Here is a 25,191-nt window from a genome sequence, read left to right as displayed (position 1 = left end):
ATGAGTTACGATCTCCCACCTCACTCAAGCTGAACAGGTTAGTATAGAAGGATCTCATGCTAAGAGAAGCCATTTTTCCAGCACCATGTAAAATGTTTGTTAAACACACCCCAGTAAAAAGGCTGAACCGTGTAACATTTCAGCTTAAAGCATGTAAAGCCTCATTAACTGACAGTGCTATCAACAGGTCATGAATTTTCTTTTAATCCTTTCTTAGAGTTCTTTAAGTAACACTTAGTGCACCAACATCTAGAACCAGTGGTCAGCATAACTAAACCAAAGTCGTATCTTCCCATCTAAGTCAGTCTTTGACCTGAATGAGAAGTGAGAGAAAAATCTACTATCCTGGTATATTTCAGGATATAACTTCACCAACTGGACACAACTTTAGGTGTCACTTTTTAGCTGTAGCACTATCACTGACACAATACAGCATGAAAAGAAATCAAACAGGGAAGGAAAAAAGCTACTCAAAACCTAACAGTGACAATAGCACTCCAGATAGTCTTATTTCCTTACTGTCAAATGAGGGGGGAGGAGGAGGAGCAGTTGCAGACAAATAAGTGAAGACTTCTGTATCTGTTTAAACAGCCAAAGACAATAGGTGGAAATAAGAGGTCTTGGAAGAAGCTCTCTTCACATTGGCATGTTTTCATTTATGTTGTTCTCGCCCTGCACTCTCACTTCTCCAGTGACAGGCTTTTTTATTCCTGCTTCCAAATCTCCTACGAAGCTTTGCAGTGTCAAACATCTTCAGGCTGGGTCTTGACCATGACAGTAAATTAGAACAGTTTTAAATTGCATGAAGCATCACATATCTTCCCAGAAAGGGGATAAAAGAACAGGATCAGCATCAGTGAAAGGCCTTACAATAAAAACCTAACAGCTTTCTCCAGTTACTATGAATACTCAAGTGTCTCATACACACAAGTCCCCAATAACATGTATGTCTCAAATATCCACATATACAAAAGGACTATATGTAGTTCATAAAATCTCTTGCAGCATTTTCTAGTTTTGCAGACAGATTTCCACCCTATTTTAATCAAAACTGAAGCATTTATCTCTACCTCCAGAAAAGCTGCTTTCAGAAATATAAACTAAAAAGGAAAACAACTGATAGCAACTGGGTTCCAGTCCTGGATTAAGGAGCAGATAACTGTATTTGGTTACTGGTAAATGAAGTGCATAGAGCAAGATTTCAAAGTCCTACTGATGCAACATTACATCCAGGACATTCCAGCCAAGTCATGTTAACGATGTATCACAATTTGTTTTAGTATTTTGCAATGATTTTCATCAGCCAAATTCCATATAACTTGGCTTGGCTGCCAACCAATGCAGTAACTTTTACAACAGCAAAAGCGTCAGCAGCTCAGGTTACTTTCAAATACTGGAGTTTATGATCATTCAACATTAGCAAAATCAATTACCTTGTACATGTGCCATCTCTGTTACAGACACAGGCTCACGTCCCTCTGCACCAACCACAAATGTACTCATTATCATACCAAAATCAGAGGGAACTCTCATAAATACAGATTCCACTGATATTTCAAATTACTAAAATATGGGTATTCAGCTGCACAGTTTAAAGTGAGACACATGTTGTCTTGGTAAAGCTGTTCACTCTAATACAAGAAAGACATCACGACAGCATAGAACCACACACAAACAGTGGCAGCTTCCATCCAACTGGGCGGCGCAGGCATACAACTGTTTGTACCTGATCCACTGGGGGAAACAATTTCTAAAACAATGGAAGGAAGTAACAGACTTTCGACTGAATCAGAGGCCAACTTGAATCAGTATTTGAGAAGATGTAACTGAATGCAGTGCAGAGCTGCTTCCCTTCTCCCAACAAATCTTAAGGTATAAGCTGAGAAATCTTGAAAGCAATGCACTGAGAATACCCAAGGTACAAACCTGAGGTTAAAGGTTTTGGTACCTCCACAGTTTTGCAGACAATTCAGTTACTCTCAGAATAAACAGAATAATAATAGAAGACAGAGCAAATTTAACAACATAATGGGGAATATGCCCAAAGCCCATGTGGGATGAGCAGCTTATTCTCTCAAACTACAACTTGGTGTAGGTTTGTCTGTCACCAAGCATCCCCCACTCCATAGGGGAATAACGCAGAAAGAAGAAACACAGAACATATGCCAAAACACCTAAAAAAGACCCCATCCACGCAGTCACAGTCCTCAAGCATCCTGGCACTTACTGTTACCCTTCTGCAGTACAGTTATTCCTGCAGACAGTGGCAGTATTCACAGGTAACCTGGATTTTTTACAAAGGGAAAAGAAAGCTCCCATACCACAATCCAGGTTGCAATTCCTCTTTGGGTACCTAACTGTCCTTATGCCTCATCCCATCCACCTGACTCCTGAATCAGTAGAACTCAAACCAAAACACAAAACCCCATCGAACCCCACGGTACTTTGCAGGTACCTGACAGGTGGGATTCTCAGAGCAGAACAGCCCAAGGCACTTGATAGCAAAGGCCAAGATCATTAGTTATGAGATACTCATTAAGGAGCAGAACCTCATCAGCATCTTGGCATTCAGTCTCACACACCTACTGCCCTGGGGTGCAGCTCCTCTCTAAACCAGCTTGGTTAAACAGCTGTGACCAGTCTAATGGGGTATCACCACATGTCTCTAGATGCCTTAAACTCAACTAAAGGCCAAATTATTTGCTCCCAGATGTATAATCAATGTGACAGGACCATGCACCTCTAAAGTAGACAGCAAAGCAGAAGTCTGAGTGCTCAGTGTTACAACCATTTTCTGTACCAACACTTTTCACATTCCTGCAAGACACACCAGCTGCTTCCATATTCCCTGCATGCAGCTCTGCTGCTGCCCACAGCACTGCAGGGGCCAGCAAACCCAAACACTCCAGCCACTGCTATACCAATCTGGAACTGTCAGGGCCACAGCAAGGGGTGGCACTGCACAGAGCAGCTCTCTCGGCAATCAGAGACTTGCCATGAACAGCTTTGCAAATGCAGAATAAGTCACAGTGATTCCAGCTTTCCCTTGTACAGTCACAAAGAAGTATACTGCACAATAAACCATGAGGTTTTCCACTTTTGCACCACTACCTACTGCAAAAGCGACACAACTCCATCTCAAAGAGCCTCAGCATTCCTGGCTGTGGAGGCAGCTGTGACCTTGCTGGAAATGTTACAGGGCTTTTTCTGCCTCTGACCTGCTCCAATGCCCTCAAATATCATGCGATATATATATATATATATATATATATATAAACACACACATATACACACACACAGACACATAATATATGCTTATATATGTATCCCTCTCATATCCTCTCACTCCACAGGCACTTGGGAGGGGGAAGAAAGCAGCTCTGTTCAGGTACCTTATTTGGAACAAAAAAAGGCAAGTCTTACACAGTTCCAGAAACCCATGAGTTATTTAAATACAGTCAAGTACATTACTTAAGCTACTGCACGAATGTCCGTATTTTAACATATACAAAGAACCAAGATGAAGGGTACACACAAATCAGGCTCCCAGGTCAGCTATGGATACCCACAGTAAGTGCACCCGGGGGGGGGGGTGGGGCAGGCCCTCCCATCTCCCAAGCCAGCAGGAGCTGTTCACTGCAGCTCCCCAAAGACTGGAGCAAGGCAAACTCTTTTACAAAATAAGCACAGCCACATCAGTAACACTTTCTGCCTCTCTGCTGCCCAATAATATTCTTCCTGTAGCTTGCTCATAAAATAAATCTGTCAGGATACTATATGAGATTACCTATATATTTAAATGATGATCTTGGCTTATGATTACATTATCGCTGCGGTTCAGGGTACATGCTGTGGGGAAGGCAGTCCAATCCTAGGAGAGTATTATTTTCGAGTGACTTTTATTGTCCATTATCTTACACCATTTCTGTCACAGCTATGATGTCTGGTAGGAATAGTTCACAACAGAAATATCTTTGTCGTTAGTATTCTCATTGCAATTTAGTCAGATCAACCTTTAAATCTCATCCATCACACTGAAGAGCTTTGGCAAAGCACGCGCAGTAATATATGCTTCCATGCAAAACCTAATTACAGGCTAGGTTAAAAAGCCTACCCCATTCCTTCTGCAGTGCAAGGTGACAGGAAATTCTGAGCTTCCCTTGGTTTCTCACTCTCCCTTTTTGCTGGTGAAGTGCATAACCCATTCATTACAGCAGACTGATTCTGTCTGGCACATGACAAACTTACTTGAACCTAACAATTAAACTTCTGACAGCGTTTCCAAAAGCAGAGAGTATTTACTGTAAATGCTTGACAATTTTTTCCTCTCTGCTCATCTCTCTCAACAGTCACCTTATGATGACTGGAAATTACCATAAGCAAATAGCAGCCTAACATCCAAAAAACCCCTCATGTTAATGTGAAATACACACCTGCCAACACTGAAAATAAATAGGAATATGAATGTTAAAGGAGACAAGATGAGGAATGCCACTGAAATACATGAGACAGGAGAGAATGTTGCAAAAACACAGTTAAATAATATAATTCAGTAAAGAATTGCTCAGAAAGAGCTGCCTACACAATGCAGTGGCTGCCTACCACCACCAGCCCTGCAGAGGAAGGACCAAATCCAAGTTAGTGTATTATCTAACTTTAATCATCCTCATCGACATAAGCTCTAAAAGACAAATGAAAACCAGCAACAATCAATTTTGCAAGCCATTAAATCAGGCAAAATTTAAAGGGCCCTGGATCTAGTACTAAAAATAATAAAAGCATCAGTTACCAAATGCAACTAAAGACAATAGTTGTGTTGCAAAGTAAAATTATCAGTATCTCACCTATCAGTATCTATCAAGGCCCACAGATGTGTTAGTTAACTTAACCTTTGAGTTCCACTTAGCAGATGGGTATTTTTGAAAACTTTCAGAAGCACATCCTCATCCAAGCTTAAATATCTCATATTAATAGAAGTTACAAATGTTCAAACTGTGAGATTAACCTCACTGTGAGAAAACACAAAAATATACTTATGCATTTATATATTCCAAATTTTCCAAGTAGCTACGCGCAGTCAAAATGCAGAAATCAAGTCACAGCCCCCAGTGAAAACTGTACCTGCAATTTATAAACCCCTAAAAAGGATGAGGATGCTTGTAACAAATCAACCACAGAGCAGAAGGATGGTGTGATAACCACACTGTCCATTCTACAGCTGAGAGTGGGTGCAGATGAGTTTGTGTTAAGACTCTGTGCACACCTTTCGTCAAGACACTGTGCTATCCACATTTCAGAGTGCTGGCTTCTCAAAGACTGAGAATGTTTCAGTAAAATGGCTGAAAAGCCCTAGAGCTTTTTCATACTATGTCAACAACTGATATTCATTAAACAAATGCTGTGACAGACACTGTAATTCACTGTTCCATACCTAGAAGCAAAATGACATTAATTCAACTATTTAAAGCTCTTCAGAGCCACATCACTGTAGATGTCAATAAAACAAATGCTTCCTGCCAATAATTAAGTATCTGTGTCAAGCTTCCCACTCTCAAATCACTCTCTGCATCCAGCTCAGGTCCATATTCCCAGTCTAAGCAAACCAGATTATAATCTCAAATACTCTATTCTAGCTGGGGACAAATCTAGGAAAATTACTTGAAACTTGCAGGGTCTGACACAGTATTCTCCCTCCCTGACTGTATTACTATGCCTGAAGATGCTACTTGAGTTTATTCAATACTTCTGATAGAATGTTTCATATGCTTGTTACCACCAGCCAGGAAGGCAGGTAGCTTACTTTTAACTTTGGTTTAAAAAGGTTTAGCCTGAGTTAAGCATTGGGTTTGTGGATTTATTCCTATGTTATAGTATCAGTTCCCTAGAACTTGGTCCCAGATGAAAAGACACAATTGCTTGCAAAAGTCTTGTGAATACAGTTTAGATGCCATGTAGCTCTATCTATTACAAGGGATGATTTCACACTGCTTCTATTAAGAAGACCTAGGATCACTGCCAAAAGTACATGGTGATTTATAGTTATGACTAAGTAATCAATGTGGTAAGGTAAATATTTCTTTTCACCAGCCTAACTGGCCTATTCCCACCTCTTATTTCACTGTACAGAACTCCTGACTGAAACACTACATGTAAATATTTGTGTACAGTGTTTGTGTGAGATGCAGATGAATATCAAATACATACTCGCACCCAAAATTGAGGATGAACAACACTCAGTGGCATTTAACCTGACAAAAGTTCCTTTGAAGAGAGGTAATATTGTTAACACAGCAGAGCAACAGCACGCTGAGTTCTTCCCCAACTAGTTTTTGCTTACATATTTTTCAGATAAAGTAAAAGCCAACATACCTTAATTTATATCCTTCTAGTTTCAGTTTTGAGCTTTCCAAAAGTAGTCACTATATTCATTTTTATAACCCTTGAAACATCAGAAATAGACCTCTCAGGCCACTACTGGTGCTAACGAAACACATGTTAAAAATAAACACATACTAAATCTACCTGGAATGTTCCTGTATTGCTTACCACGCATGCAACAACATGCTCACCTTTTAATTCATAATGCAGTAAAGCTTTCAAGCCTGAAGCCAAATTATTTAAGAACATTTCTGTTATCCTTCTCAGAATTCATTAATTTTGATGAAGGAAAGATTAAATATAGGTTGGAAATATATTCATAATGTGAATGCTCACAGAAACTGCCAGATATTTTCACATCATTAAATCATAACTGAAAAAAGCAACATCACATGCAGCTATGAAACGTGTGCTGTCTGTACCAGTAATGTCAACTTCATTACCCTGCTGGCTGTACCTCCTTCCCCCATCAAGGGAGCAATCAGCCACTTGCTCATAAGTAAGCAAACTTTCTGGACTCCCAGAGAGTTAACAATCTATGTGAAATAGTTTCTACTCTCATTCAGTATCTGAAGAGCACTAGTAAAAAAAAGATCAAAAAATCAAGTAATAGAGAAGACTGACTGGTCCTAACCTATGGTGAAAAGATCCAATTTACCAAACCCTAAAATAAGTTTCTTCCAGAAACCAACTTTCTTCCCGAGCTTCTTCCCACTGAGACAACTTTAGCAACCAGCCATCTCAAGAGCACAGGCAAACAGACCATCTTAAGCCAGTAAGAAAAACCAGAGGTAACATGCAGAAGTATGAAAAATAAATAAGTTCTGCTTCTGTAGCCCCAAACTCCCCACGTGGCAACTGTTCAGCCTGGTCTGTTTTCAGAAAGCTTAAACCTATGACCTTAAATCCTAACCAAGTTCTTATAAATGCATATGTGATTAGAAACATCACCATTAGCACTAATAAATACCTTTTTATTAGCACACTTCCAAGCACCTGACCAATAATAAGCAAACCTCACAAAGACAGTTCTGAAATATTGCTGGAATTTCTCAAATGGTTAAGGAATTCTTAGGCACCCCAAAGAAAAAGAGCAAGCCCATGTCTGATGGGCTCAGAATCCATAAAACCTGCTGTAACTACTCTGCTCATGCAGTTTCTCTCTACAGCCATTAACATGAGTCTTCATAGCCAACATATCTGTCTCAAATCCAGGGAAAAGGAACAGAGGAAGATATGGATACCTATAGCTATATAAATACATATAGTTATAAAATCACCCAACTTCAAAACATCAGACAACAGCTTGAAGTGTTTACATTTCTCATAATCATAAGCAAGAGGAAATTATGCTGAGAATTATGCAGCCCAGCCAACCTAAAGACTCATATGATTCAAATCCAAAGGCAACTTCAAAGCCACCTCATAAAACCTTGAGCAAAGCTTCCAAGCAACCAGATGCTCACATTACAGGAAGAGCTTGCATAGCATCTGGATCTTGCAAGTAACAGCCAAACGGAAGCAGAAACTCTTCCCCATGTAAAAAGGTTTAGCATTTTTCTACTTACAAAAATAGTTACATTAGAAATAGGTTGGTATTTTTTTCAGCCTCAAAATATGCTAAATAAGACTGTATTATCAATATTCCTATAATGTGTCTTATCTACACTGAATAGTCAGCTTCCCTACATGCTCCTGAGTATCTGGAACTAATGGCACCAGTATTCCAAGAATCCCTGTATCTCTTCAGCTCATATCCACAATTCTACATCAGTATATGTGATACATCTCCATCTCCTTTCCCAGTTTTTCTTAAAGAACAAGATTCATTCAAGAGTGTCCTGCAGATCAAGGCAGGTACAACAAGGGTACAACAAAACACCCCCGTTCTTTATAAAGCCTGCATAGCTACTTTTATTACTTATTCTGAAGACAGTGTTAATGAAGTTCTTGAGAAAACTCTCCCCTTCCTGGGCTAAATGCCCAAATTCTTTCAGGATTCACAAGACTTGTCCATTTAAATTGGGTCCAATTTTTTTTCCCCGTACAGAGAGGCCTGCACAGAATGTTTTGAAGAGAAACTGGGAATTATCCTTTCAAGAAAATTATAACTAAATGCGCAAGTTCTGTGCAAGAGACATCACATTTCACACTATATTCTGCCCTCTATGAAACAGTTTTCTATTATTCTAATAAGCTTCAATATTGAAGCATAAACTCATTGTTTCATATCATTAAAGCTTACTCATGCAAACAAAAAAATCTATCCCTCCCACCCATCCTCCATTTCTTTCCCAGCCTCCCCTGACTGCCAAGACACCACATGTATCTCAGACTAATACTGCGCTGTTAGAACACAAATTTGCCTATTTGAGGGAGCAGAAAAATTACGCTTCACTTACCAAAACAGCAGCTCCACAGTTTTACTTCCAGTTTCTTGTCTGGGAAATCTCTGCTCTACACCATGCAATGCCTTTCACACATTCCCAGCTCCACAGCAATATTCTGATCAGAGACTGAGCAGTTTCTCACCATATGGGTACAAGAGATTGACAGAGTGGAGAAGACTTGCCCTGCCCTGGTCTCTCCTCACTAAAACTGAGATCCATCTCACAGTTGTTTTTCCAGCTACTACATAGTCCTTCAGATATTAATAAAAAAAGCACTTGTGCCAGAAAGGATGAAAACAAAGAGTTAACAGACGCCTGCAAAGCCTTTACATTACATTTTCAAAATGCAGCATCTGTTCCATCAGCCACCAGATACCTCCCCATCAGCCACAGCCATGACGAGAAGTACTTACGGTTAAAGTGCTAATGCAATTAAAAGAAATAAACAAAAAAGTCCAGCTGAGGCACAGGATGCAATTTAGCTTTCAGCAATCCATGAACTAAGTAAAATGTAATTTTCCAACCATCTCAAATTACCAGTTTTTGAGAGTAATTATCCAGAACACAGCTGAAAATATCTACCGCAGACCAGTTCATCAGCATTCAAAGACAACTGTTTACCACCAGATACTTGCACAAACACAAAGGTTTGTTTCAGAAAAGAAACACAAATATTTACAGTATTTCAAAATAAGATACAACATGTTTTAGTAATGTTAATGCAAATTATGTTGACACCTTATTAATACCTGTGAATCACACGCTACTACTCATCAATAGAAAACATTTTAAGTCCAGCAAAATCCACACACAGCTATCCAAGACCTGGAAGCAGCAAACAACATAGCAAAGCAAGAGCAAAACCAGAAAAATCAACATTAAAGAGCAGTGACAGCAAAAGATCAAACGGACCTAATGTAAAACCAAGCAGCTTCAAGAGCTGGGAGGAAAATAACTGAAGAGTGATGTAGCAATTTATTTGGAAATGAATGAATTGCTGCATTAAGTGTCCAGACTTGAGTCAAAGATGGAGTCAAACAAAACAGACCTGTCCTGACTCCACACTCTGCTCTAACCCCTAGACAGTATCACAAAATAAATGTGGATCACCACACTGATGTCAGCAGGATCCTGCAGGGATTTGTAGGTATTTGGAAAGCAAAAGGAGCGTGTGGGCAAGGTTTCTATAAAAACAACAAAGCTGCTTCAGTAGCACACATTCCTGTGAGTGGCCAGAGTTCCCACACCACAACCAAGAGCTGCCTAACAACTGAGTAAATGCGTGGAAAAGGGGAACACGCAGAAGAAAAACAAGATATTTAAATAAACAGAACATTTATTAATGAATTTGCACCATCTACCAACTGCCTGACAGACAATTGCAGATCAAACCAAGACAGAAGAGAGTTGAATCCAAGCCCCAGAAACATGAACCCTCAGTGCAGGGAGGTAGAAGCAGTACTACACCACCTAGCTTTAGAGGTCAAACCTGACATTTAAAACATGGGAGGTGGCAAGGGGAATTGCTTCAGCACAGCTGGTAGCCCCAGCTCCACTGCATGGTAACTCACTCCCTGAAGAGCCTACTGTCTAAACCAAGGCAAAAGCCTACTTAGTAAAACTATAGTTGGTCTACGGAAGAACCTGCCATGTGCTCCTAGCAAAATGTAAAACCACATACTTGCAAGCACCGTTATCTCATGCTATGGTAACTGCATGAAGGAAAAACTATGGAGGACAGCAACTGAGGCCAGAGGAGAATTAACACCACATTGCATGCATGAACAAAAGCCACCCTGGTTATTACTGCTGCCTGATGACTTAAGAGTAGATGGAAATTAAAATGTAATCCTGTATAACAATTTATAGATGGTTTCCAACGGAAAACTATATTCCCCATACAATCTAGCTGCTTTTATCAAATTCATTAGTGCCATCTATGTCACCAAAACAATAAGCAAGCTGACACTCAGCTGTCCCCAGTTTCAGATGGATAATAAGAAAGACAGCACGTGATTTCAGCAATGTCTGGTAAGACTCATGATGAATGATTCGTTTCAAACTTGACTTCTTCTGGAGTACCAGATGCAAACAGGTTGTTTCAAAACACACAACACATTCATCTGCCAACCCAGGCTTCACTTTCTGTTAAGCTTTTCCAGCTGACCAACTTCCCACACACCAGCCAGGGACAGACTGCCAGATTCTCCTGCCAGTCCTACGAACTCCAAAATAAAGCTGACAAAAGGCTGGGGAGAACCTCAGGGACCCATGTCATGGCCATGACCAGCACAAAGCTCCCCCTTGGAGCTGACTTTAGCAAAACATAAAACCAAATACTCCAAAAGGTGTTCCCAGCTGTGAATAAAGTGACCAGAAGAAGATGGCCTGAGCAGTGCTGAGATACTGGCTTTCAGTGCCTTGTTATTAACAGGCAATGATGCTGAGGCAGTAAACATGGTTTTCCTATTCTGAAAATAAAGCTCGTTTCCTTCATTTCCCTTTTGACATTTTTCTAATCCATAAGTACACAAAATACTGAAGAGGTTTATGGAAAAGCAAGAAAAAAATCCCACAAGCAAACAACAAATGTTACACATAGTGTGATATGCTTACAAAACAACCAACTCCAAACAAACCCTGCCTGAATCTTTGGAAACAATGCAAACTTCCTTGAGAATGACAATGTACAGCACATTATACACAAAATGCTACAAGGTCTGTTTGCCCATGGGAATGAATCCTAGTTTACCCCTGGGAAGAAAGAAAACTGCAACTGGAATGGGCTCCTTTGGGGACATAGTCTATCCTCAAAAAGCCATCACAGATGCTGAAACCTGCTTTTGCAGCAGAAGCTTCATACATCACCATTCGCAGGTAACAAAGTGTTGTGGTGATGTGGTAAAAAAGCAACAAGAAAGGCAATTTCAAGAACAAAAGCTCCAGTGCTGGAGATGACTTTATTCACTTTCCATAAGCCAACTGAAACCCCATAGAGTCAGAGCAGGTTTTCACTCTATCTTAAGAGAACTACAGTGAGAACATACCATCAAGTCGGTAACCTTTCCCTACCACAGGGCCAAATCCTCCCTTGGAGGGCTGCGTGCTCACAATACAGCAAAGTGTTTGACTTAGTCATCGGTTTCACCTCAAGACAATCAAGAATATTTAAACAGTATTTGCAGCAATTTTGACTTAAATAGCTTCAAGTTGATTAAGAGCCTTTTCTTCAGAGAACTGCTGCAAGCTTTCCTTCTCCCCACATTAGTAATGAAAGCTAAAGTAAGTCATCACAGTCACTTTAAAGTGCAAACTAGGGAGACTAAAAGAAATCCCAATAAATAAGTCACAGAGTAAGTTATTGCATATCTTACTATACAAAGAACTAAGAGCAAACACAGGTAAAGAACCATACCTAACACTGTTTACCCTTGAATGGTAAAGTTCTTAGAACTGACAATGTTATAAATTGAGTAATTGACCCGCAAGGAAGTAAGGAGCTCAAGAGAGTTAAAAATTACCCTATAAATACCATAAAGATTAACAGATTTGTAATACCCACCCAAGAAGCGCTTACTCTAAGTAGAATGATTATGAAAACTAAGCAAGAATATTTATGACATAGTATTGAGTTCAGTATATACAGCCTGCCACAAAAGGCAGCACTGGTTCTTAATATAGTGACAGCTGAAAGTCACCACTTAGGCTTCCCAACTGATTAAAGGGTAGCACAGAGTTGTGACTTATTTGCTTCTTTGGAATACGTTCATATACCTTTTTAAACCTTTTCAAGCTTGTTTAGGGGGTTATTTTGTTCCAGTTAAATGTTTCTTCGACTTCCCATTTTACACAAATCTGACAGAAGAGCTAATGAAATACCGACAACATGGAAGAATGAAGCAGAGTTTCCATGAATGAAAGAGGAGGGGATTTTTATGTCCATGTTTGTTGATATCCATTCTACCCTGAAGTCCCCACTCTTGGAGGAAAGGCATCTTAAAATATCCACAGCTTTTCTCCCCCTCTCCTCACTGTAAGGGCATGTGTCTCCCCCAAGAACCAGAACCCACCACAAACTCCAAGACAGGCTTGACCTTCAGAATGTTCCAATGCAAGAAACAAAATGCTGAACAACAGGAAAACACACTCCTTTTCAGGCCAGCAGAGACAAGTGTCCACAAGGTTAAGAGCAGGACAGAGACTTAAACCAAAATTCCTGAAAGGAATCATATTCATTGTACTGTGAAGTTGCAACCCATCCTGTAGGTCGACATTCCCCAATTGTTGCACCATCTGCAGTGATTTTCATCTCCAATTTCACAGTTTAAAAATCACAAGGTTAAGTAATAAAGTTATTCTAATGAGTAAGAGAGGACAGTTGGCTCTTAGTAAAGAAATACTGGAACTCATATTATCTATTCTGCACCATTTGAGCCAGTAAACAGTGGCTGCCTCAAGCAAGCACCATCGAGCAGCAAGTATGGACTCAACAGCTTGAGCTGTGCTTCCTCCAAGCACACCAGCTCTGACAGGGAGCAATCCCAACTATCCAGCTCCCATTCTCCCTGTCAGCGTGGACTTAAAGCTCAGCTTCATGCCCATCATGAGTTCTCAACAGGCTGGTGGATCCTTCCCGCCTTGCAGCAAGTGGGCTTCTCAAACACCCAAAACCAAAGGTAACTGGAGAACAAGATCTGCCATTGAGCTCTGCAAAAGGAAAGACTTGCAAATCCTCCTCAGGGTGTGGAGCAACACCTGCTCGTCAGCAGGCTGGGCTGGGCACAGGGTCACAGCCCTTATCAGTTCAGTTTTTGACCCCTGAAATACTAACACACTAGGTGAGGCGACTATGATTCACTTGGATATAGCACATGGAGGAAGACAATGGCGAAAGTGTCCCCAGTATGGACAGCATAAACAGTGCTGGGGAATCCCACCCCGACCAAATACCAAAGGATGGTTTGGGCCCAAAAGGTGGGATGCTGCATTGAAACCAGACACTGAGACCTCCCCAGGAAGGTCCCTCAGCTGTCTCTGGGCAATGCTGAAATGTGTATCTGGGGATGCACCAGCCAGGCTGCTGACAGCCATTCATCTTGTACACAGCTGAGACAGCACAAGACATTATTACCCCCCTCCCTCCACAAAGGGGAATCTCTAGCATTGCCACACTCAGGTTTATTACCCTTGAGTCCTCACTTAGGCTGGTTTATTAGAGTCTTAAGCTCACTGAACTAGCACTGCCTGAAATGAGCACTCCCACAAGCAGCACAAGACTAGAGTCATGTCCTTCCCCTAACCAAAAGTCCTGTTTCCAAAAGGGGTTTCTGGAACAGCCTCAGCAGCACCTACATGCTTGGAAAAAGCATTTCCAGACAACTTCCAACTGGTGTTCTACAAACAACCCATCCACTGAATTAAAAAAAAAAAAAAAAAGCATATTATATATTATATTGAAATAAATCAGTTCAGAGGTGCAGTCACATTTTAAAGACATGGTGAACCAAAATAAGCACAGACCACTGCACCTGCCAGCTCCTGACAGAGAAACCAGAACAGCTTCAGAATGAGAACTTCTTGAAATTACAACCAAACCCAGTCAGTACTTGGATAAAGTGACAGAATAAACTGCCTTCCTCAAAAACAAATGTACTGATCTGCCAGGGTTGGTGCCCAAGGTCTATCCCAAGGCAGGGCATGGTTTGGCACCTACTTTGTTTCATCATGTGAAGCACATATAAAGGTTGGAGTCCACAACTGGAGACTTGAGTTACTCAAACCAAATAAACACAAAATCTTTAAGAAATGCCTCAGGATTGTAACATATCTGTTAAAAAAGAAGAGGGGGGAAAAATAAAAGTATCAAGAAAACAACCATAAAGGGAAAAGCACTATACCAGCAGCAGCAACTTTTTAATTTCAAAAGAACAATCTTACCATCTCCTGCATTTTGTCATCAGAAGTGTCGAAACTATTTTAATAGGTTTTATAATTGCTGTGGTGTACTAGCACACAGAGCAATAAAACAGCAGATCCATTTACAATCTAAACCTAAATTCACGTAGTCCTGTGCACAAACTGCATTTCTGCCATCTTGAGATCTCAGCAGGCAACACTCAACTCTAACAAAAATCAGAACTCCTTTCACACTGGCTCTTTTTTGGACTTCATTGCCTTGGCTCTGATTGAAAATACAGGTTTGCTACATGCCTCCTTAACAGTTTCTAGTCTACCTGAGTTTGTTGTGTAAAACAGAGTATAAGAACAGGACAGACAATATCACTTCACTGGAACAGCCAACAAAAGAATTAACTCATAAACTACCTGCGGGGGGGGGAAGAAGTTATTGGTTTTGTTTGTTTTCCTGATATTTAATAAATAATGCATTCTGCCTGCTAAATGAACATTTGTGAGCTTTCAAGAACAATTTCAAGTACAAAATTCCTAGAGTCTCATTCACTTACACTATTTGGTTTCAAATACATAAAGTCTGCTGTCGGTTCACTTAAACATGCAGCAGGAAACTCAAATTTGACTAAAAGGTTGTATTACATTACTACTGGTTTTATATGGAAACCTTTTTAGAAGTAAGAAGCTAAGGGGAAGTTTTTTTCCCCTCTCCCATCTGCGACAGACAGCTGTTCACTGCCTGGAATCTATGATAGCAGACACTTAAAGTAGCACCAAGCTGAAGTAAACACTTCAGAAATGTAATTCCTTTAATTGTACTGCCACCATAAAATTATTTGCAATTTATTTCGCCATGCCATGAATAAACTCGATCATCTGACTGATCACAGGAAGCCAAATTTACTGGCAGAACAGAAGAAAAATATTTTCTCCCGAAATACTTTTAAATGTTAAGAAAAATCCAAAACACCCCTCACACAGGAACAAGAATGGCACTTACACCAAGTCCAGATGTTTAAATACTTAGCACAGGTTAGAACACGCAGTAATCTCGATCCAATCCAATATGCATATAAAAATAAGCCAAGATAGGAGAAGACCCATCTACCCATAAAGAGATTTGACAGCTTTACAGACTTCTGCATTCAAACCACTATTAAAAATAGCTCCCTGTGGCTTGCTAGTTTTAAACAAAACCTAGCTCACAAGCTCTAGAACTGCCTACTTCATCACACACTTACACAGAACCTCTCTTCTCCCTGCCCTACACTGAAGCCTACTTCAGACAGCAGCTTCCAGCTGGCTTTAGAAGCAGACGCACTGATCTCCACACCCCCCCCAAACCTGAGAGAAATGTTTAAAGAAGTGTTTTATACCATTTAATTTTCTGTGATATTTACACACAGTGCAGCAACTTCAACTTGCTGGGGAAAAAAAAAAAAAAAAGCTGCTATTATTTTAATGTCAGTCTTCAATCTAGATTTTGCATGCAAATTTTTTGGCTTCTGTTTTTTTCTTCAGAAAGGAAGAACACCGCCAGGGGCAACATCACCTCTCAGTTTGAACACACATTCTATCTCCTAGATACTTTTTTTTTTTCCACCTCCTTCTAATCTTAGAGACACAGCTGTACAGTGAAACATGGAATTCAGAAGTGAAAAGACCTATTACATCACATCCAACGTGCTCTGCACCCAACAGACCCCTGCTCCATTAAAAGCATGAGGCCAGAAGAGTCCAGCCTGCTTTCCCCAGTGCACATCCTAGCCCGTCCACTGCAATGGTCCTTCCATCCCTCCGTAGCTCAGTTCCCCTTTGGGTAAAGGCACAGCCAGAGAAAACACAACTTGCCCTTTCAGCTGCCACAAAGAGTAAAGTGGTTCAATCCTCTTATTTAATCCAACTTTGGTTTGGGTTGGGTTTTCTCCCCTCCTTTTTTACTTTCTTAGTTTTACACCAATATCCCGAATGCAACTCCTGGCACAGCAGAACAGAGAACATAAGGGTTGGTTGTACCAAGCTGATGGTAGCTCAGGGACACAAGGATTGTGCATGATGCCAAGACATGCCAAATCTTCCCTATTCTGTTGTCCTCAGCTGTCAGATAAACCATAGTTATCTTCTAAGGCACTTAGAAAAGTGCTTAGAAGAAGCACAAAGAGCTTGCTGAGCACTTGTATGTGCTTGTACTAAAAGCTTTTCAAAGGGAAGGGTGAGTATAATAGCATTTAACAGGACTTAGGAAAAGAAGAAAGGATTTTCAAGGCCCTTTGCCTTTAACTGGACAGTGTTAACTCTCTCCATTTTGGACAACCTTTAACTTACATGGGATTTTATTTAGCAAAGGCCATTCTGTCCACTCCATCTGTCACAAACACACGAGCCTCCTCTGCTGCCAAATCAATGGACTGGGTCACCATTTTCTTGTCAAAGTCGCATTTTCAGGGTCTTCAGTGACAATGTTTGTATCATGACAATTGTGAATTATATATTTCAACTACATGAAAACTTTGTTTGCTTTCAATACTGCAAGAATGTTTTTCTTGCATCTTGCATTTCTACTGTATGCAAAGACTTCCTACAAACAACCCAGACAAGCACTCAGATGTACACTGAATTAGTCACCATCATTCCCATGGAAGAGAAACCAAACTGGTTAAGTGAGTTTACAGGACAAATGCAGAAGTGTGTGTCACAGGTAGAATGGCTCTTCATAGCCTCCTTAATCACAACTCTAACCACACAGAGCACTGGGACCAATGTGCATCTAGGTGAGTGTTTTACTGTAGTATGACTCAGAAGGTTGCAATTAAAAACATGCTCACTTAATGGTAAAGATGATCCCAACTTCTAAAATGAGGTTCCTTATGCTTATTCTTTTCATTTGCTGGAGATCACCATGAACACCCTTTTCTATAACAAGAACATCTGAGAAAAGCATATTAGAATGAAAAAACCCAAACCACAAGTTGAGTTATTAAACTCACTTCCTGTAAGAACTATATCCCAACCAGGCTTCATTTAGGAAAAAGTCAAACCCCAGAGGTCACACTGACTCCCACTTTCATCGTCTCGTTTTTTAAATCTTCCCCTAGTACTTCCTCTGCTCCTCCAGAACCCACTGTCCATTTTCTTGCTTTAATTTCAGAATGAGCACATTTGCTTTCCACCCCCTGCCCCACTTACTGGCTCCTCCAGTTCACACGGTCTAGCCTGCACTGTACATTGTTTGTTGTGTATACATTTGTCATAGCCTTGAGGTTAAATATAGTTGGCACCACGTAAAGTAAGGACACCCACTAATTAAGTCTTCTACGCATCTAGAAGGTGTGCAGGAGTGGACACTTGCTGGTAACTATCCCCCATTTCCTAGCTAATAAAGCAGAGGTAGAGCAGGATCAAAACCCACACAGGTATTTCTGGCTCTTATTACTACAGAAGAAAATGACTCCTTTTACTCTGAGTAAACAGCCCCTGATCACTTGCTTAGTACTCAACAGGTAGGAGTGAGTAAATCCAAGAAACATGCTGGAAGAGAAACCTCAGCATCTTCCACTGTTTTCCTCAGCACAGCCTTGATTCCTATGAGGAACGAGAAAAGCCAGCATAGGCTCGATATTTTTCTATGTACATTTAAGTGTTCTATACTGACGTGAAACTTCTTGGGCAGGATCACAGAATGCTACAGTGCGCTATCAAAAAAAAGTATCTGTTTCCCTGTGTGGCTTTGGGGCCCAAGTAATTCATCTTCCCCTGCTTTTCTCCCTAAAATGAATACTGAGGAATTTGAAAGGGTGTATTAAAACTCATGTTCAAGTTACATGTCCATCCTGTCCCATAAAATATCAAGAAACAGAATTCCAGAGGAAGGCAGGAAAACCAAACAAGAAGTGTTTTATAGGTCACAGGTGTTAAGAAACCAAAAGGTTGGTTCCCTTGTGCAATTCCTTTAGGGTGACAGCAGTCACTTGCACTCCACCTAAGAATCTCACTTCCCACAGAAGATGCTCTTTTTCCATCATAAGAGAAATTCCTCCCATCCCCCATTTTTTTAGGTCTCTGAGGCTCAGAGCCGTAGGAAACAGGGGCAGCAACATTCTTACTGAAAAGAGGTTCCTTCCCTCCCTCCCCATCATTGCTTAAAAGACAACTGTCACAAAGACTGTCGACAGGGAAAGAATAACAGTGGAAAGAGTTTGACTCAGTGTCAAGAGATGTCTCAAAACGCAAAAACTATAGAAATGTTGCAGAAGTGCAACGGTTGCTTACAATGATTCACAAAAATGAACTTTTAAAGGAGACACAGAAATGACAGTGAGACAGTCATAAGGCGTCAGGAACTTGCATCACTGGACTTCTAATTGCTACAATATTTCCTATCAAACTACTTACACTGCAATAATGCCATCGGCAATCATCACTGGCAGAAATACCCTGCGTGTGCGAACAGACAGACAAACAGATGGAGCTCAGAAATCCACCATTGCTCTGAACAGGCATAAATCACACTTCGGAGGGAATAACATGTTGGGGAAAAAAAGGAAGGAAAGAAAAAAAAACAAATAAGGTATTTCTTAGCTCAGCTCTAACGTGCTCTCTCCAAAGCAACGTGGTAGTCCCTGAAGAGCTGGTTTTCTTCGGTTCCTGTCGTTTGAGGGAGCAACACCAGGCAGGTCCGCTCCCCTCGCAGAGAGAACGGGACAGGCCCGGAGCTGCCGGCTCAGGAGGCCCCTCGGGGAAGCGGCTCGAAAAGGCCCCGGGGGCTCCCAGAGCCCTCGGGGCTCTCTCCGCCAGCCCCAGGAGCACCGGGTTCCCCCGGAAAGGAGGCAGACGGACTCACAGCACACACCGGGCTCCCCAGCGGGCAGCGAGCCTCCGGGGGGACCCCTCCACAGGGTACGTGTGCGTGGTATGCTGCTGTTTTTGGTGTTAAAATACCAAAACCCCTCCACAGAGCTCTGCAGTGCCACCGAACCGCTCAAACATTCCTGCTTTTACAACAGTTCTCACTCCGCTCGCATCGCAGCGCTGCCGGACGCCACCTCCCGCAGAAGCCGACCCCTCCGTTCCCGTTCGCTCCCCTCCCGCCCGGGCACGTGTCGGCCTCGCTGCCGCAGCAGCCCCCGTGAGGCGGAAGGCAGGCCACGAGGCGCCGCGGCCCGGACCCCGCGCGGGCCTCCGCGGCCCCGGCATCCCGCAAACCCCTCTGTCCCCTCAGCGCGGACCGGGGGAAGCCGGCGGCGGCGCAGCAGCACCGCCTGAGGGGCCGCGCGGCGAAGGGGCCCGCGGCGGTTACACCCCCGGCACAGCATGGCCCTCGGCGGCCGCGGGGCCCTGTGGTGCTCACCTGCAGCCGGCGAAGCGGCGGAGAAGCGCCGGTGACCGGCCACGGAAGGAGGAGCGGGGCGGAGGCGGGGGGGGGGGGGGGGGTTCAGGCGGCCGCGGCCCCCACAGCCCCGCAGCGACAGAGCGAGCGGCGCCGCGTCCCACACGCAACTTCGCCGCGCGCGCTCGCCGCCCCCAGCGCACGCGCTGCCGCCCGCCGCCGCTCGGGTGCGCGCCCCGCCGGCTGCCACGCAGGCCGGGCGTGCCGGGAGCGCGCAAACGGGGGGGGGCGGTGCCGTGCGGAGCTCCGAGGGAGCGAGCGCCCGCCCCGCTCGCCGCCCGTCCCGCCGAGACACGGCGGAGTCCCCGCGCTCGGAGCACCCGCCCCTGGGGTTTCCCGGGCGGGCCCGGATTGCGCAACTCCAGCTTCGCTCCCGCCGTGCCAGTGCAGGAGGGCGGCGGGGGGGGGGACGGGGAAGACGCGCGGTCTGGTGCTCGTTCCCGCACCCACCGTATACCCGAGGCGCTACGCGGCCGTGCGCCCGCAGTGAAACACCTCCTGGGTTTACAGGAATAAAGGTCTCAACGGGGCCATACGCAGCATTCCCGACAGGAAAGCCTTAATCCCCAAATTAATGCGTTTTGCAGATCAGAACCAATGTTAGTATGGTTAAGTTCAACTTTAACTTGGAATTCAACCGGATTTCTTATAATTTATCAAAAACCTAAAAGCAAACCTCACAACAAATAAAAACGAAACTAGGAAGTCTCACCAATGGTCTAAACTGGGCAAAAGGCGGGCGGGAGCAGCACATGGTGGGAAACGTGAGTGCTCGGACTCTGTCCGCTTCCATACACCAAGGCCCGACGCCATCCGAAGGTTTTTGCTGGTGTGACTGGGAAACTCCCAGTGCTGCCAGATCAGAAAGTGCTAATGCCAGCAGGGCTCAGTGCACCTCAGCAAATGGAACAAGCCATGCCAACATACCTCCACTTCTACTCAGCCCTGAGCCAGGTAAAAATAGTGCTTACTCGGTAAGGAAGAACCAGTGTCTGAGCAAGATGAAGTGAACTGCTGTAGGCCAGCAGTATAGAGCTGATGCGCTGCCTCTTCAGCTGGGGTGGGAACGGCAGATGTGAGGGAGGGACCTGCTTGTTAGATTTGAGGTTCATTAGAACTCACACCGGGCACCTGATGTTATTCCTGACACCAGGTGCCTGGTGTTAGGGTTAGCACCACGGGGCTCCCCAGGTGTAAAGCCCAACAGCTGGGGAGCCCTGCTTTTTGGCCATGACTGGCAGTTCCATCTTGTTTGTCCCATGCCTTGGCCTTCTCCTGTTTCCCAGATTTCTCCCAGTGTCCTGTTGCTGTGCTTGGCTGTCTCGATAATAGTTGGATGCTGTGACACCTTCCCAACAGGAGTGCATTCCCTGGGAGCTGTGGGGGAAGGTCCCATTCTGCATCCTGTGCAACCAGGGATGTATAATGCACAACTTCCAGGGCAATGCAGCCATGGGCAGTGTAACACTCAGGCACTGCGTCTCCTCTCTCTGTCACTGCATCATCTACACCTACACCAGCACTGCAGGGAACATGCTACCAAAGACATCTTGGTTCAAATAAATCATTTCTTCGATAAGACTCCACTCGCACAGTTTAAGCTCCTAAATCAGTTGCTCTTCCGCAGAACCTGAAAAATCATGGCTGGCAGCTCCTTGCTCGGATGGTGGTGGTTATCCATTGAAACTCCTGCTTTGAGGAAGACATTCTCTCTAAAGCAGTGCCACATCCAGAGACAAGAAATGGCAGCAAACATTTGCAGGATATTCAGGCAGTTTGGGAAGATCGGGGCTTGAAGCAATCTGCTCTAGTGGAAGGTGTCCCTGCCCACGGCAGGGGTTTGGAACTGGGTGAGCTTTAAGGTCCCTTCCAACCCAAACCAGTTTGTGATTATGTTTCTGTGAAATGTTACTAGGTTTTGGTTTTGTTATAAAGCTGTTTGCACAAAGCTAATATAAATCCAGTGCATTTGTTTTGCATGAGTCCTTCCAGGGGCTCGAGTCTCTGATAAGCCTCATATTTAAGATACTGTAAAACCAGATTCTCCCTCCCTGAGCATTTCTGATAGCGTAAAGAGTTTTCTCTCAGGGGTACAGATGCCTGCACAGCTATGCAGTGCTTCTCACTAGAGACAGAGCAATAGACACAACAGATGGAAACTAAGAGGCCACCTGGTTTTAAAGCAAATCATATCATCAATCTATCAGTACAAAATCTGAAACATGGGAAAGTGCTTAGAGAAACAAAATGAATTCCGGGTTTTTTCTCCAAACTCATTTTTTTCAAGGTCTGTTGATGTACCATTTACAAAAATGCATTTCTTTCCCTTAAAAAGAGAGCGTCAGTGGATTGGGGTGTAAGAACTTGTGTGTTTTACATCAAAACAACAGCACAGAAAAAAGATCTTTTGTTTTGCTGCCATAAGTTACCGTCTTTCTATTCAGAAAAGCTGTTTTTAAAAATCTGCCACATTCTTGTGCACAGCTTCAAGATCCAGGTTTCGTTGCTAAATTAGACAGACCAGACAGAATTACTACAGATTATCAACAGCAACCCAGTTAGGAAAGAAAACTACATTTCCTCAAGTAAGTCTTGACAGAAATAGTCTTTCTTTCGTAGTCTGTGCTGTGGTTTTGTGTGAAATTCTCTTTTAAACACCCCCCAACATGAGAACTTGCAGAAGATGTTTGCTTCTCCCTTGTTCAGCACCGGACTCTCATCACCCCCTGCACCCCAACAGCTCCCTTTGAGCAAGGGCTCAGCACAGGGGCAGCACAACTGGGCTCTGTGGCCTGGTTCAGCACCGGACTCTCATCACCCCCTGCACCCCAACAGCTCCCTTTGAGCAAGGGCTCAGCACAGGGGCAGCACAACTGGGCTTTATGTCTCCAAGTTCAGTCTCATGAGGTGCAAGAAGGGTTTTTTATACACAACCATCCAACTGAAGGCTGCACCATTCACAGCTCTCACCTACCATTTGAATTTAATCAGTTTAATTATTGTATACTATTCAAGGATGAGTTAAGGAACATTTTGATCTGTAGTATTTAAAATCCCACAGATACAACTATCAAAAGGAACTCTTTGTTGTTAGCCTAAGTAAGCCTGTAAGGAATGGAGAACTACAGAAATAAAAGTGTTTTAAATAACTTAAATTTTAACCTAAAAAATGAGGAAGTAGTCTTTTATGCCTCTAAAGTTTTTACAGCCAATACTCAATGGCTGTAGAGCAGCCACCACCGTCTCATTATTTACAGCCCAAATGTTTTAGCACTGACCCATGGCTAGTGAGGCCTCTTTATTTTAACTGTTCAAACAGAACCAAGCACAGCAAGGAATACACGGTATCAGTGGAGGCTGGGAAAATGAAACAGGAACATTTCTGTATTACTTACATGAAGATTCCAAGGAACATTTCTGTGTTACTTACATGAAGATTCCAAGTAACAAATCTGTTCTAGGAAAACTAGAATGATCCTAGCCCAAATCTTCGAGGATTTTAAATCAACATACAGTCAATGTGATTGATTTACTTTATTCTGAGTGTGAAAATGCAACTGTCACTGTATCCTTCATCCTCAGCCCATTATTGATAAACTCCTGGCCTTATGGACTTAATATATGCCCATTGACTTATTTCTTATTTTCCATTCTTAATAGCACACACTGAGGAGGCTCTGCTGGAAGTTATTTTTAGAGGAAAGAAAGACAAAAAATCCCAACCCCATCCTTCTTCCTCAAATGAAAATTACAGAGCTTAAAGAAAGTCATTTTTCCAGCAGTAGCTGAAGGAGATAGGCTGTGAATTTCTCTTTCCTCAGCCAGAGCTGTGGCATGTCTTCTCCACACACACACTGCACACAGGCTGACTTGCACAGTGTGTCTGCAGCCTGCACGCTCGGTTCTCATATTTCTGTAAGGTTCGAGTCCCAGAGGAAGCATTAATGCTAAAGGAATGCATACCAGTGTGGAACTAGTCTAAAAGTCAGTACAAAATCTCTCCAACAGATTGCTCAGAGAAACACCTTGGTTTTACCATATTTAAGATCTGTAGATTGATCTCATGAGCATTTGTGCAGCAGTTGAGTTTCAAACTGATAAGCGTGCTGCAAAAAGAGAGAAATGGAATCAAAGGAGATTAAAAGGCGCTGGTCTTCAGGAAGATAAGGCAACCTAGAGCCACCACGTGACCCAGCAACTGCTCCAGCTCAGCCGCCTGTGGATCTCATCAGGGAACCAGATGTGACCAGTGGCAGAATATCCTTCTCAGCATGAGCTCTGGAGTGTGTGATTGCCATCCAGGAAAGGGGAGATGGGAAAGTATGATGGAGAATATGTCCCTTTTTTTATAGAGTTTAATTGCTTAGAAGAAAGACGTTTTCTTTTAAAGAAGAAGGGATGCTAGAAAGCAGGCTCAGGAAGGCATCTGGAGGAAGGAGCGGGAGGATTTTTCACATAGACAGAAAATTTAACATTGCTTCCTCTTTCCTGGTGACTGTGTTTCACATGATTAGGTGGCAGTGGACAGTTCTCATTCATTTCTTTGGTCAGTTGAAAACAGGGCGGAACAGTGCAGAAGAGAGAAGAGGCCCCTTGTCCCCTCCTCGCCGTTTTCATTCATGAATTTGCTCATTCTCCTGTGTGGAGAGGAGAGCTGGGGAGGAGGGGTTCAACCCATCAGAGCCGTGCTGCATGCCTAAGGGGCAGAAACACCTCAGTGTCATCTGTAGCACACTCCTTGTGACATCCAGGCTGGCTGTAGGACCGTACCTGGTTAACTGTTGCAGTGGTACCTCCACCTCAACTGTTAAGAACACTCATGGCATGAGCTCCATGTTGCCAAACAGGGACTGTGGGATGGCTGTTTCTGTAGCTTTCGTGAGAGGGCAAGTGGAAGATAGAGATTTTCAGGCATACAGGCTTGTGGTCTCTGGTTGTTTTGGGGAGAGAGGGAGGAGGAGGAAATTTGCTGTATAGAGCTGGAGCTGGGACACAGGGTAAGCTGTGTGTCCTGCACACTCAGATTTCACTCACTGTTCTTGAGAGTGAGGAGTTCTGGATGCCTTCTCTCAGCCTCTAGCAAAGGATTTGGAGATGAAGCCTGTGCCCTTGAATTTGTATTCAAAC

At 43.1% G+C, this 25,191-nt stretch overlaps 1 protein-coding gene across 5 annotated transcripts in view; it reads right to left on the bottom strand.

Annotated features, from left to right (window-relative positions):
• NEK6 (NIMA related kinase 6) overlaps nt 1-25,191 on the bottom strand; it is a 143,418-nt gene that overhangs the window by 40,459 nt on the left and 77,768 nt on the right. For 2 of the 5 annotated variants that reach the window (XM_061352583.1, XM_061352584.1), the window contains exon 1: nt 20,026-20,235. The exons of 1 other annotated variant lie outside the window; for it this stretch is intronic. The gene's annotated coding sequence lies outside the window, so the exon portion shown is untranslated. Of the gene's footprint in view, nt 1-20,025; nt 20,236-21,035; nt 21,167-25,191 lie in introns of those variants that run through there. 2 more of the 5 variants (XM_061352587.1, XM_061352585.1) reach the window with 2 other exon arrangements.

This window comes from Neopsephotus bourkii, unplaced genomic scaffold, assembly GCF_033783945.1.
Source record: "Neopsephotus bourkii isolate Nb327-2 ecotype Australia unplaced genomic scaffold, CSIRO-AGI_Nbou_v1 NB_659, whole genome shotgun sequence".
NCBI classification, from domain to species: Eukaryota; Metazoa; Chordata; class Aves; order Psittaciformes; family Psittacidae; genus Neopsephotus; species Neopsephotus bourkii.
Note: the sequence above shows the minus strand (reverse complement) of the source record. Positions and strands in the feature narration are given on the sequence as shown.